Here is a 15,137-nt window from a genome sequence, read left to right as displayed (position 1 = left end):
TGGAAAATCCCATGGATGGAGGAGCTTAGTGGGCTGCAGTCCACGGGGTCGCTAGGAGTCGGACACGACTGAGCAACTTCACATTCACTTTTCACTTTCATGCATTGGAGGAGGAAATGGCAACCCACTCCAGTGTTCTTGCCTGGAGAATCCCAGGGACAAGGGAGCCTGGTGGACTGCCATCTCTGGGGTCACACACAGTCGGACACAACTGAAGCGACTTAGCAGCAGCAGCAGGCAAGAATACTGGAGTGAGTTACCATGCCCTCCTCCAGGGGATCTTCCCGAGCCAGGGGTCGAACCCGCGTCTCTTATGTCTCCTGCATTGGCAGGCAGGTTCTTTACCACTAGCGCCACCTGGGAAGCCCCCATTTACTTTCTGTCTCTGGCCCAAGGGGACTTCCCTGGTGGCTCAGATGATAAAGATTCTGCCAAAGGCCCTGCCCCTCCCCACCCCCCCAAACTCTGAGCTTTGACTACTTGCTTCCGGCTTCCAGCCCAGGTTCTCTTCACCATAGCCTCTGGGCACCCTCCCTACTAGAAGAGTCACGAGGGCTCCTCCCCTCCCTCTGGTTACTTTGTTTTGGAAACCGTGGGGACCAGAGCTTTTCCCGCTTCTCCAATCCGGGCATTCCAGCCGGCTCTAAGTAAGAGAACCCGCCGCGCAACCACGTGTGTTACTGCCTGATAATAGTTCCTGGGATACAGAAGCCCGCTTGGCGAGGGGCAGGGCCAGAGAGCCGTAGCACACACGCGTAAAGTCTTTGTAGCTTCGCGACGGGGCGGAGCCTTACCAGCCCCCTGGGGCCGAGTAACCCTTAAGGCTCGCGCGCGCGGTTTCTTATTCTTTTAGCTTAGGACCCAGCAAGCTGACTTTTTAAAGCGAAGAGGGTACGCAGTTACCCAGCAATGTCTGGTGAGAAGGGTCAGCCTCAGACCCATCCCAGGCTGGGGTCGATATGCCGTACCCGGAGAGAAATGGGACTGCGGTCCCGGGAGGTGTGGTCCGAAGGGTCGGTGCCTTAGGGCGCCAGTCCTGGATCCAAAAGGTTCTTGAGCAAGTAATAGACTCACCTCGCCAGTGGGTCACCCCATCGCAGGTGGTTCCTGTCGCAGTTTTGGCCTCCAGAGACACCTGTTAGAGGATGAGCCACGCGACGTGGCATCTAAACCTCCGCTTTACTGCTTTGATGTGACAATCTCGGACGGGGTGTACCAGGAGAGGTGCTACCTGGACCCCAGCCTGAATTCTCTCGTATATAAAAATATTCTCAAAGTTGGCATAGAAGTGAGAATTTCCAGAGTCTCGTGCATTTACAAAGAGAAAAGAATAGGCCCGGAATCTTGTGCATAAATAACGTTCTCTGTGGGGAGTTGCTGGAGTCTGTTTCTCTACAAACTCCCTTCAGAAATAGTGCGCACCGAGAGGTCCCCGAGAGACCTTTAAGAGGTGGAAAAAGTCATTACCTGCCCTTGTGGAATAACGAAGATCCGTATGGAGATATCTGGCTAAACAATGAGCAACCAGAGGAGCACAATTTTAACAGTAAGTAATTGGAGGGAACGCCGGAGGGGTTAAAAAATAGTTTTTAGTAATTCACATTAATGGAAACGGAAACGAAGGTGTTTGGGTCTTGTTAATTATAAGCTGGGAGTGGTAAGAGACAAGCTTCGCAGGATGACGGAGAGACAGTCGGTCGCTTAATGAAATTTGCACAGCTTGTGTCTTGGGTTGATTGTAGAAAGGGACCATTTCGGCAAGTATCTTGCATGTGGTTTAAATTTAACCTGACGAACGTAGTCTCGTTGCAATCAGTGTTCCTCATGTGTTTGTTATACGTTTGACGGAGTGAAATTCATTTTAGTTCTATTCCCATTCCAGCCGTGGAAGTAGTACTTTCTGTGTTGTTGGAAAGATTTGAATTTGGCATAAAAGTTGTAAAAATTTGAGGTTTGCCTTTTTAAACTTTGATTCAAAAAAGGATGTTCCGTGATTTATTCCTTAGTTTACATTTAATGAAATGCCATTTTTATACCATTAACTGTAGCATTTACGTAAATACTGTTTTTGGAATGTGTGATTTTTGTGGAAAAGCTTGAAATTCTCATTTTTGTGTTTATTACTTACCACGAACAAAACTAATCTAAGTTCAGTTTCATAAGAAGGAAGTTAACCTGATAATGCTGGCTCCTTAGTCATCAGCCACTGCTCTAAAATACATTTTTATCTATAAGAGATAGAAATGAGCAGAATTATAGGTATGTAGGTATATGGAATAGAGAAGGCAATGGCAACCCACTCCAGTACTCTTGCCTGGCAAATCCCATGGACGGAGGAACCTGGTAGGCTGCAGTCCATGGGGTCGCTAGGAGTCGGACACCACTGAGCGACTTCCCTTTCACTTTTCACTTTCATGCATTGGAGAAGGAAATGGCAACCCACTCCAGTGTTCTTGCCTGGAGAATCCCAGGGCCGGGGGACCTGGTGGGCTGCCATCTCTGGGGTCGCACAGAGTCGGACACGACTGAAGCGACTTAGCAGCAGGTATATGGAAAGGGGAAGAAATAAAGTGCAAAAAATGAAGGCGAAAGTACTGGAGCAAGAAAGATAATTTTCTGCATTTACTGCTTTTCAGGTTTTTTTTTTTTAAAACATTGCAGTAGTAATGCTATGATGTGTAACAGCAACAGACTTGAAAAGATAATTGAGATGAAAATATGCAATTGAAGTAATATCCAGTTATAAGAAAAAGAAGATGACTGTAGAAATGTGTAGCTAAGGATGATTTTAAAAACTTAAACTTTAAAAACAAGATACTCATTTCAGGGATGAAATAATGAAATTATTTTTTTTTTAATCTCAAGCATGGAATAAAGCAGTAGTGCATTACTATGTTGAATATTTTTATTTTTAGAATTGAATGTACAAATGAAAAATTGGTACTCTAGAAGAACTGAGAATAATAATTTGTAAAATGTTATTTAATTTCTCTGATTATGAAAGTAATATCTATTCATTATTTAAACCATATTTTTATTGCAAAAGGCAAGGTCCATGTGCTAAAAAATCCAAACTTTATATTTAAAAGTATATTGTATTAAAAGTGTAAGACCCAGGTACAGTAAAGTAATGACAAACCTAGAAGTATTGGTGTTCTTTCAGGTTTGTTGTATGTTTGAAGTTTTTAATAATAAAATGTCTGTGGGAGACGGCAAGGGGGGGATGATTTGGGAGAATGGCATTGAAACATGTATAATATCGTATGTGAAACGAATCGCCAGTCCAGGTTCGATGCATGATACAGGATGCTTGAGGATGGTGCACTCGGATGACCCAGAGGGATGGTACGGGGAGAGAGGTGGGAGGGGGGTTCAGGATGGGGAACACGTGTACACCCGTGGCAGATTCATGTTGATGTATGGCAAAACCAAAATAATATTGTAAAGTAATTAGCCTCCAATTAAATAAATTTATATAAAATAATAATAAAAGGTTTGGATGGAGTAAAAGACCCTTCTTACTTCCTCTTATGGCTTCAACTTTCCACTCAAAATGGGGAAAAGTGATTATATTACATTTTATGATTTGTTATTTCTACTTCTCTCAAGTGTCTTTAACACACATCTTTTTATACACTTTTCTATAGTGGGGGTGTACCATAATTTATATAATCATGCCCATTTTAATGGGTAATTTATAGTTTTAGGCAGTTATTAGTTTTTCAGTTTTGGATCCAGTTCTGAACCTCATTAGGATATGCCTGTGTTTGTTTACTATGTTCAAGTATTTCTGTTAAATGGACGGCTTTCTAGCAGTGAAATTACTGGGTTAAAGAGTATTTGAATTTTAAAATGGGTATTGACAAAGCGGTTTCTGAAAAAGTGGGTTCTTGCCTGGAGAATCCCAGGGACGGGGGAGCCTGGTGGGCTGCCGTCTCTGGGGTCGCATGGAGTCGGGCACGACTGAAGCAACTTAGCAGCAGCAACATATTTAGTAGAGTGCCCATTTCCCCATTTTATACTATTGTTTTAAATTATATCTTTTTTCTAATTAATTTATAGAATTTCTTTGCTAAGGGCAGTAAGTTTTTACCTGCTGTATATTGCAAGTTATTTTCTTCCACTCTGTCCCTCTTCTCTTAGATTTGTTGTGTGATTTTGTGCTTTTTAAACTTTTCTATTCGGTATACTGTGTACACAGTAAAATAGAAAAATCTTAAAAATACAGCTATATATACATCTGTGTAACTATCCCCCTAGATCAAGATACGGAGCATTTCAGGAACCCCAAAAGTCTTCCTCTTCAGGTTCAATATCCTATTCCAAAAGTAAACGATAATACGTCAGAGACAGCTTTTTAAAATGCAAGTTAGGAGAATTCCCTAGTAGTCTAGTTGTTAGGACTCCACTTCCACCACCCAGGTCCAGGGTTCCATCCCTAGTCAGGGATCTAAGATCCTGCAAGTAGAGTGTGCGGGCAAAAAGTAAAATGGAAGTTAGACTGTGCCACTCTCCTGCCTAAACCACTCCCCAGGGTTCCCCATTGCACTTAGACAAACATCTAGACCGCCCACCAGGATCCACATGGCCTTATGGCGGATGCAAACTCTTTCTCTAAAGACATAGTAAATCTTTTTGTCTTTTTGAGACCTATGGTTTCTGCTGCAGCTATTGAACTTTGCCGTTGTTTATGGAAAGCAGCACAGAAAATGTGTAAATGTATGGGTTATTTTATTAACAAATCCTGGCTGCTGCTGCTGCTAAGTCGCTTCAGTCGCTTCTAACTCTGTGCGACCCCATAGACGGCAGCCCACCAGGCTCCCCCGTCCTTGGGATTCTCCAGGCAAGAACACTGGAGTGGGTTGCTGTTTCCTTCTCCAATGCATGAAAGTGAAATGTGAAAGTGAAGTCGCTCAGTTGTGTCCAACTCTTAGCGACCCCATGGACTGCTGGCAGCAGGCTGTATTTATCCTGATGACCACAGTTTGCGGAGCCCTGCTGTACACAGCTGCAGCCTTCCTTACTTCTCTTCTGCACCATGTTGTTTCAGCATACCGGCCGCCATTTTTCCACCCCGCCCACCAGCCGCCTTTTTAATTTTTTTTTTTTCCCGTGCCTTTTTCGGTTCAGACGCTAAAGAGTCTGCCTGCAGTGCAGGAGACCCAGGTTCAATCCATGGGTCAGGAGGATCCCCTGGAGGAACTGGCAACCCACTCCAGTATTCTTGCCTGGAGAATACCATGGACAGAGGAGCCTGGTGGGCTACACTCCATGGGGTCGCAAAGAGTCTGACACGACTGAGCGACTAACACACAAGCTTTAAACATCCAAGCTTTATCCTGCTGCAGGGACTTTGTGCCTGCCTTTTCCTCTTTTTGGAAAGTTCTTTCCCATCCTCAGGTTTCAACTCAAATAAAACATTTTAAAAGGGTTATTTAAATATCTATTCCCTCCCCTTTTATGGTTATAGTGTGTGTGAGTTGCTCAGTTATGTCCAACTCTTTGCAACCCCATGGGGTGTAGCCCGCCAGTCTCTTGTCCATGGGATTCTCCAGGCAAGAATACTGGGGTTGGTAGTCATTTCCTTCTCCAGGGGATCTTCCTGACCTAGGGATCGAACCTGGGTCTTGTGCATTGCAGGTGGACTTTTTACCATCTGAGCCACCAGGGAAAGTAAAGAGTCCGCCTGCAACACGGGAGATGCAAGAGACCCGGGTTCAGCGCCTGGTTCGGGAAGATCCTCTGGAGAAGGAAATGGTTACCGACTCCAATATTGTTGCCTGGAGAATCCCGTGGACAGAGGAACCTGGAGGGCTACAGTCCATGGTGTCACAAAGAGCGGGACACGACTAAGGGACTAACACTTTATTGTTATTACACCACTGTAACAGAATTGATAACACTCAGAAATTATTTTGTTTTCTTTCTCCTCCCTCTAATTTATAAGATCCTTGGGGGTAAGCACTCATGTTTTTTTTTTTTTTTTTTTCACTGCTGTGGTCTATTTTTTTTATAGGCAGGAAAATGTGTGGCACATAGTAGGCAGTTGAGAAGTGTTCATTGAATAAAGGAATGAATGAAATAGATTACATTCATAGGTTTTCTGATGTTGAACCACTACTGTTTCTACTTGGTCATGCTTGTTATTGTTATATCTATATATTCAAGTGAATTTGATCCATAAGTTTTGTTATATTTTAGGAAAGTACTATTTCAGTTCAATTTTGATACCAGATTAATTAATATTAGTCTAAAGAATGAGTTAGGAAGCTTGCCTGTTTTTCTGAGCTTAGAGAAATAACGTGTTCTTTGAAGGTTTGGTGGAATTTACCCCCAAAACTATTTGAACCTGGGACCTTGGGTGAACATTGGGAGTTCGGAAGATGATTTTCTTACCAATTTGTGAGAAAGTAGAAAAACCAGTAATGCTTCTTTTGAGTGCATTTTTGAGAGTTTACATTTCACTAGGAAATCTCATTTCACCTAAATCTCAGAGCTGTACATAATCTACATGGTTTATCTCTATCTTGTCAGTTACATCACCTGATATGTTCCTAATGATCAAGTCTTCACCCTTTTTCGTGATCAGCCTTGGCAGAGGTTTGTCTACTTTCTTGTTATTCAAAAATAAGACTTTTAGCTTTACTAATTAAAAGTCTGTATCAGGGAGATGTTTCTGCTTTATTTGTACTGTCATCTTTAATTATTTTTACATCCTTTGTTCATTTTTTATTTTTATTTTTGGTACTTCCTTCTAGAATTGAATGCTTGGTTTATTTATTCCCTTCTTTATTTCTTCCAAAAGCTTTAGCAGTTCTGAAATTTCACACAGTTACTGTTTTTGCTGTATACCCCAGGTTTTGAAGTATAGAGATTTTATTATTACTCATTACTCATATTTTCTGATTTTAAATTTGAGTTTCTGTTTACCCTGAAAAGTTTAGAAAAAGTTTACTGATTAGCTATGCAGTTCCTTGTTATACCAGGTTTTAAATTTTTTTCATTAAAACATTCCATATCCTTATTTTAAAATCTATTTTATTTGCCCATTTCTTTGAGAGGAATATTGACTTCTCTTTATGAAGGTGATTTTGTTCATTTCTGCTTATATTTCTAAAAGTTTTAGGTTTAGATCTTTCTGTAATACGCAAAGTTTCATAACAAGTATATCTTGGTGAATTTTACTCTTAACAACATAGAATTTCTTAGTCCCTTTTTGCCTCAAATTATATTTTGTCTAATAGTACTGTTTACCACTTCCATGGTCTTTTAGCATTTAAAGCCATGATTCTTAAACCTGAGTGGGCAGCCACATCACCTCAAAGTGAAAGTGAAAGTTGCTCAGTTGTGTCCGACTCTGCGACCCTATGGACCACAGTCCATGGAAATCTTCAGGCCAGAATACTGGAGTGGGTAACTTTTCCTGTCTCCAGGGGATCTTCTCAACCCAGGGATTGAACCCAGGTCTCCTGCTTTACAACAGGATTCTTTACCAGCTGAGCCACAAGGGAAGCCCAAGAATACTGGAGTGGGTAGCCTATCCCTTCTCCAGCAGATCTTCCGGCTGCAGAACCTGGGTCTTCTGCAATGCAGGCAGATTCTTTACCAACTGAGCTATGAGGGAAGCCATATGACCTCAGAAATTCAGATTGCTGGATCCTGCCACCAGTTTATGATTCTCAGTACATCTGCCCTAGAATTTACATTTGTAACACATTGATTCTGCTGGTGCAAAGGCCACACTTTGATAACCACTGGCTTAGTGTAAATTTCTTTGCTCATCACTTTATTTCCATTTTTAAAAAAATGGTTTTTGCCATACATTCACATGAATCAGGTGTTGGTGTACGTGTGTTCCCCATCCTGAGCCTGCCTCCCACCTCCCTCCCATCCCATCTCTCAGGGTCATCCCCATGCACCAGCCCTGACCACCCTGCCTCATGTATCAAACGTGGACTGGTGATCTATTTCACATATGATAATATACAAGTTTCAATGCTGTTCTCTCAAATCAGACTTGTTTTAGGTTTCTCTGTATAGCTAAGCTTTTTCTTTTTTACCCAAATTCTTTTTCTTTCAAGAGATGAAGTTAATCAAGTTAAATTTTATGTAATTAATGATGTTTATACTTATTCTTGCAGTCCTACTTTATTATATGCTGTGCATTATTTTTTTATAAATTCATTTATTTTAATTGGAGGCTAATTACTTTACAATACTGTATTGGTTTTGCCATACATAAACATGAATCCACCATGGGTGTACATGTGTTCCCCATCCTGAACCCCCCTCCCACCTCCCTCCCCATACCATCCCTCTGGGTCATCCGAGTGCACCATCCTCAAGCATCCTGTATCATGCATTGAACCTGTACTGGCGATTTGTTTCACATATAATATTAGACATGTTTCAGTGTCATTCTCCCAAACCATCCCACCCTCGCCCTCTCCCACAGACTCCAAAAGACTGTTCTATACATCTGTGTCTCTTTTGCTGTCTCACATACAGAGTTATCATTACCATCTTTCTAGATTCCATATATATGCGTTAGTATACTGTATTGGTGTTTTTCTTTCTGGCTTACTGCTCCAGTTTCATCTGCCTCATTAGAACTGATTCAAATGCATTCTTTTTAATGGCTGAGTAATACTCCATTGTGTATATGTACCACAGCTTTCTTATCCATTCATCTGCTGATGGACATCTAGGTTGATTCCATGTCCTGGCTATTATACACAGTGCTGCGATGAACATTGGGGTACACGTGTCTCTTTCAATTCTGGTTTCCTCGGTATGTATGCCCAGCAGTGGGATTGCTGGGTCATAAGGCAGTTCTAATTCCAGTTTTTTAAGGAATCTCCACACTGTTCTCCATAGTGGCTGTACTAGTTTGCATTCCCACCAGCAGTTTAAGAGGATTCCCATTTCTCCACACCCTCTCCAGCATTTATTGCTTGTAGACTTTTGGATAGCAGCCATGCTTACTGGCATGAGATGGTACCTCATTGTGGTTTTGATTTGCATTTCTCTGATAATGAGTGATGTTGAGCATCTTTTCATGTGTTTGTTAGCCATCTGTATGTCTTCTTTGGAGAAATGTCTATTTAGTTCTTTGGCCCATTTTTTTGATTCACTTGTTTATTTTTCTGGAATTGAACTGCAGGAGTCGCTTATATATTTTTGAGATTAGTTTTTTGTCAGTTGATTCATTTGCTATTATTTTCTCCCATTCAGAAGTCTGTCTTTTCACCTTGCTTATAGTTTCCTTTGTTGTGCAGAAGCTTTTAATTTTAATTAGGTCCCATTTGTTTGTTTTTTCTTTTATTTCCACTATTCTCAGAGATGGGTCATAGAGGATCCTGCTGTGATTTATGTCGGAGAGTGTTTTGCCTATGTTCTCCTCTAGGAGTTTCATAGTTTCTGGCCTTACATTTAGATCTTTAATCCATTTTGAGTTTATTTTTGTGTATGGTGTTAGAAAGTGTTCTAGTTTGATTCTTTTACAAGTGGTTGACCAATTTTCCCAGCACCACTTGTTGAAGAGATTGTCTTTTCTCTGCATCTGGTCCAATCACTTCATGGGAAATAGATGGGGAAACAGTGGAAACAGTGTCAGACTTTATTTTTGGGGGGGCTCCAAAATCACTGCAGATGGTGACTACAGCCATGAAATTAAAAGGCGCTTACTCCTTGGAAGGAAAGTTATCACCAAACTAGATAGCATATTCAAAAGCAGAGACATTACTTTGCCGACTAACGTCTGTCTAGTCAACGCTATGGTTTTTCCAGTAGTCATGTATGGATGTGAGAGTTGGACTGTGAAGAAGGCTGAGTGCTGAAGAATTGATGCCTTTGAACTGTGGTGTTGGAGAAGACTCTTGAGAGTCCCTTGGACTGCAAGGAGATCCAACCAGTCCATTCTGAAGGAGATCAGCCCTGGGATTTCTTTGGAAGGAATGATGCTAAAGCTGAAATTCCAGTACTTTGGCCACCTCATGCAAAGAGTTGACTCATTGGAAAAGACTCTGATGCTTGGAGGGATTGGGGGCAGGAGGAGAGAGGGGACGACCGAGGATGAGATGGTTGGATGGCATCACAGACTCGATGGACGTGAGTCTGAATGAACTCCGGGAGTTGGTGATGGACAGGGAGGCCTGGCGTTCTGCGATTCATGGGGTCGCAAAGAGTCGGACATGACTGAGTGACTGAAACGAACTGAACTGAACCTCCTTTGTCAAAGATAAAGTGTCCATAGGTGCGTGAATTTCTCTCTGGAATTTCCCTTTTGTTCCATTGATCTATATTTCTGTCTTTGTGCCAGTACCATACTGTCTTGATGACTGTGGCTTTGTAGTAGAGCCTGAAGTCAGGCAGGTTGATTCCTCCAGTTCCATTCTTCTTTCTCAAGATTGCTTTGGCTATTTGAAGTTTTTTGTATTTCCATACAAATTGTGAAATTATTTGTTTTAGCTCTGTGAAAAATACTGTTGGTAGCTTGATAGGGATTGCATTGAATCTATAGATTGTTTTGGGTAGTATACTCATTTTCACTATATTGATTCTTCTGATCCATGAGCACGGTATATTTCTCCATCTATTAGTGTCCTCTTTGATTTCTTTCACCAGTGTTTTATAGTTTTCTATATATACATCTTTATTTTCTTCAGGTAGATATATTCTTAAGTATTTTATTCTTTTGTTGCAATGGTGAATGGGATTGTTTGCTTAATTTCTCTATTTTTTCATTATTAGCATATAAGAATGCAAGCGATTTCTGTGTGTTGATTTTATATCCTGCAACTTTACTCTATTCATTGATTAGCTCTAGTAATTTTCTGGTGGAGTCTTTAGGGTTTTCTATGTAGAGGATCATGTTATCTGCACACAGTGAGAGTATTACTTCTTTTCCAATCTGGATTCCTTTTATTTCTTTTTCTGCTCTGATTGCTGTGGCCAAAACGTCCAAAACTATGCTGAATAGTAGTGGTGAGAGTGGGCACCCTTGTCTTGTTCCTGACTTTAGGGGAAATGCTTTCAATTTTTCACCATTGAGGATAATGTTTGCTATGGGTTTGTCATATATAGCTTTTATTATGTTGAGGTATGTTCCTTCTATTCCTGCTTTCTGGAGAGTTTTTTTTTTTTATCATAAATGGATGTTGAATATTGTCAAAGGCTTTCTCAGCATCTATTGAGATAATCATATGGCTTTTATTTTTCAATTTGTTAATGTGGTGTATTACATTGATTGATTTGTGGATATTGAAGAATCCTTGCATCCCTGGGATAAAGCCCACTTGGCCATGGTATATGATCTTTTTAATGTGTTGTTGGATTCTGTTTGCTAGAATTTTGTTAAGGATTTTTGCATTTATGTTCATCAGTGATATTGGCCTGTAGTTTTCTTTTTCTGTGGCATCTTTGTCAGGTTTTGATATTAGGGTGATGGTGGCCTCATAGAATGAGTTTGGAAGTTTCCCTTCCTCTGCAATTTTCTGGAAGAGTTTGAGTAGGATAGGTGTTAGCTCTTCTCTAAATTTTTGGTAGAATTCATCTGTGATGCTGTCTGGACCTGGGCTTTTGTTTGCTGGAAGATTTCTGATTGCAGTTTCAATTTCTGTGCTTGTGATGGGTCTGTTAAGATTTTCTATTTCTTCCTGGTTCAGTTTTGGAAAGTTGTATTTTTTTAATAATTTGTCCATTTCTTTCAAGTTGTCCATTTTATTGGCATATAATTGCTGACAGTAGTCTCTTATGATCCTTTGTATTTCTGTGTTGTCTGTTGTGATCTCTCCATTTTCATTCCTAATTTTATTGATTTGATTTTTCTCCCTTTGTTTCTTGATGAGTCTGGCTAATGGTTTGTCAATTTTATTTATCCTCTCAAATAACCAGCTTTTGGCTTTGTTGATTTTTGCTATGGTCTGTTTTGTTTCTTTTGCATTTATTTCTGCCCTAATTTTTCAGATTTCTTTCCTTCTACTAACCCTGGGGTTCTTCATTTCTTCCTTTTCTAGTTGCTTTAGGTGTAGAGTTTGGTTATTTAGTTGACTTTTTTCTTGTTTCTTGAGGTATGCCTGTATTGCTATGAACTTTCCCCTTAGCACTGGTTTTATAGTATCCCACAAGTTTTGGGTTGTTAGGTTTTAATTTTCATTCATTTCTATGCATATTTTGATTTCTTTTTTATTTCTTCTGTGATTTGTTGGTTATTCAGCAGCGTGTTGTTCAGCCTTCATATGTTGGAATTTTTAATAGTTTTTCTCCTGTAATTGAGATCTAATCTTACTGCATTGTGGTCAGAAAAGATGCTTGGAATGATTTCAATGTTTTTGAATTTACCAAGGCTAGATTTATGGCCCAAGATGTGATCTATCCTGGAGAAGGTTCCGTGTGCACTTGAGAAAAAGGTGAGATTCATTGTTTTGGGGTGAAATGTCTTATAGATATCAATTAGGTCTACCTGGTCTATTGTATCACTTAACGTTTGTGTTTCCCTGTTAATTTTCTGTTTAGTTGATCTATCCATAGGTGTGAGTGGGGTATTAAAGTCTCCCACTATTATTGTGTTATTGTTAATTTCCCATTTCATGCTTGTTAGCATTTGTCTTACATATTGCAGTGCTCCTATGTTGGGTGCATATACATTTATAATTGTTATATCTTCTTCTAGGATTGATCCTTTGATCAGTATGTAGTGTCCTTCTTTGTCTCTTTTCACAGCCTTTGCTTTAAAGTGTATTTTATCTGATATGAGTATTGCTACTCCTGCCTTCTTTCGGTCTCTATTTGCGTGGAACATCTTTTTCCAGCCCTTCACTTTCAGTCTGTATGTGTCCCTTGTTTTGAGGTGGGTCTCTTGTAGACAACATATATAGGAGTCTTGTATTTGTATCCATTCAGCCAGTCTTTGTCTTTTGGTTGGGGCATTCAACCCATTTACATTTAAGGTAATGATTGATAAGTATGATCCCACTGCCATTTACTTTATTGTTTTGGGTTCGGGTTTATACACCCTTTTTGTGTTTCCTGTCTAGAGAAGATCCTTTCGCATTTGTTGGAGAGTTGGTTTGTTGGTGCTGAATTCTCTCAGCTTTTGCTTGTCTGTAAAGCTGTTGATTTCTCCTTCATATTTGAATGAGATCCTTGCTGGGTACAGTAATCTGGGCTGTAGGTTATTGTCTTTCATCACTTTAAGTATGTCTTGCCATTCCCTCCTGGCCTGAAGAGTTTCTATTGAAAGACCAGCTGTTATCCTTATGGGAATCCCCTTGTGTGTTATTTGTTGTTTTTCCCTTGCTGCTTTTAATATTTGTTCTTTGTGTTTGATCTTTGTTAATTTGATTAATATGTTCTTGGGGCGTTTCACCTTGGGTTTATCCTGTTTGGGACTCTCTGGGTTTCTTGGACTTGGGTGATTATTTCCTTCCCCATTTTAGGGAATTTTTCAACTATTATCTCCTCAAGTATTTTTTCATGGTCTTTCTTTTTGTCTTCTTCTGGGACTCCTATGATTCGAATGTTGGGGCATTTAACATTGTCCCAGAGGTCTCTGAGGTTGTCCTCATTTCTTTTAATTCGTTTTTCTTTTTTCCTCTCTGATTCATTTATTTCTACCATTCTATCTTTTGCTTCACTAATCGTCTCTTCTGCCTCCATTATTCTACTATTTGTTCCCTCCAGAGTGTTTTTGATCTCATTTGTTTCTTTATTCATTATATACTGACTTTTTTAATTTCTTCTGTTTATCTGTGATTCCATTTTGTTTCAAGATTTTGGATCATTTTCGCTATCATTATTTGGAATTCTTTCTCAGGTAGATTCCCTATCTCTTCCTCTTTTGTTTGGTTTGGTAGGTGTTTATCCTGTTCCTTTACCTGCTGGGTATTCCTCTGTCTCTTCATCTTGTTTATATGGCTGTGTTTGGGGTGGCCTTTCTGTATTGTGGCAGTTTGTGGAGTTCTTCTTATTGTGGAGTTTCCTCGCTGTGTGTGGGGTTGTACGGGTGTCCTGTCAATGTTTCCTGGTTAAGGAAGCATGTGTTGGTGTTCTGGTGGGTGGAGCTGGATTTCTTCTCTCTGGAGTGCGATGAAGTGTCCAGTAATGAGTTATGAGATGTGAATGGGTTTGGGCAGCCTGTATATTGAAGCTCTGGAGAAGGCAATGGCAACCCACTCCAGTTTTCTTGCCTGGGGAATCCAAGGAACGGGGGAGCCTGGTGGGCTGCCATCTGTGGGGTCGCACAGAGTCGGACACGACTGAAGTGACTTAGCAGCAGCAGCAGCAGTATATTGAAGCTCAGGGCTGTGTTCCTGTGTTGCTGGAGAATTTGTGTGGTATGTCTTGCTCTGGAACTTGTTGGCACTTGGGTGATGCTTGGTTTCAGTGTAGGTAGGGAGACGTTTGATGAGCTCCTGTCGATTAATGTTCCCTGGAGTCAAGAGTTCTCTGGTGTTCTCAGGATTTGGACTTAAGCCTCCTGCTTCTGGTTTTCAGTCTTATTTTAATAGTAGCCTCAAGACTTCTCCATCTGTACAGCACCTTTGATAAAATATCTAGGTTAAAGTGAAAAGTTTCTCCACAGTGAGGGACACCCAGAGAAGTTTGCAGAGTTACATGGAGAAGAGAATAGGGAGGAGGGAGTTATAGGTGACCCGAATGAGATGAGGTGGAATGAAAAGAGGAGAGAGCAAGCTAGCCAGTAATCACTTCCTTATGTGCGCTCCACAGTCTGGACCACTCAGAGATGTTCACGGAGTTATACAGAGAAGAGAAGAGGGAGGAACAAGACAGAGGTGACCAGGAGAATAAAGGGGGGAATCAAAAAGGAGAGAGACAGATCCAGCCAGTAATCGGTTCTCTAAGTGTTCTCCACCATTGGGAACACAGAGAGAGAGAGATTCACAGAGTTGGGTATAGAAGAGAAGGGGGAGAGAGGAGATAGAGGCGATCTGGTGGAGAAAAAGGAGAGTCCAAAGAGGGAGAGAGCAGTCAAGCCAGTAATCTTGCTCTCAAGTAAAAATGGGTACTGAAGATTGGGTTCTTAAAGGTACAGAATTGATAACCAATACCAAAAAGCAAAGATTAAAAATCTAAAGTAGAGGTTGGATTTTCAAAAAATACAATATTAAAGAAAA

The 15,137-nt window shown here is 40.6% G+C and overlaps 1 pseudogene; it reads left to right on the top strand.

The window, feature by feature from the left end:
- Nucleotides 1-909: 909 nt before the first annotated feature.
- Nucleotides 910-15,137, top strand: part of LOC138071107 (RPA-related protein RADX-like) — a 45,030-nt pseudogene continuing 30,802 nt past the window's right edge.

This window comes from Capricornis sumatraensis, chromosome X, assembly GCF_032405125.1.
Source record: "Capricornis sumatraensis isolate serow.1 chromosome X, serow.2, whole genome shotgun sequence".
NCBI lineage: Eukaryota > Metazoa > Chordata > Mammalia > Artiodactyla > Bovidae > Capricornis > Capricornis sumatraensis.
This window is presented reverse-complemented; position numbering and strand designations above follow the sequence as displayed.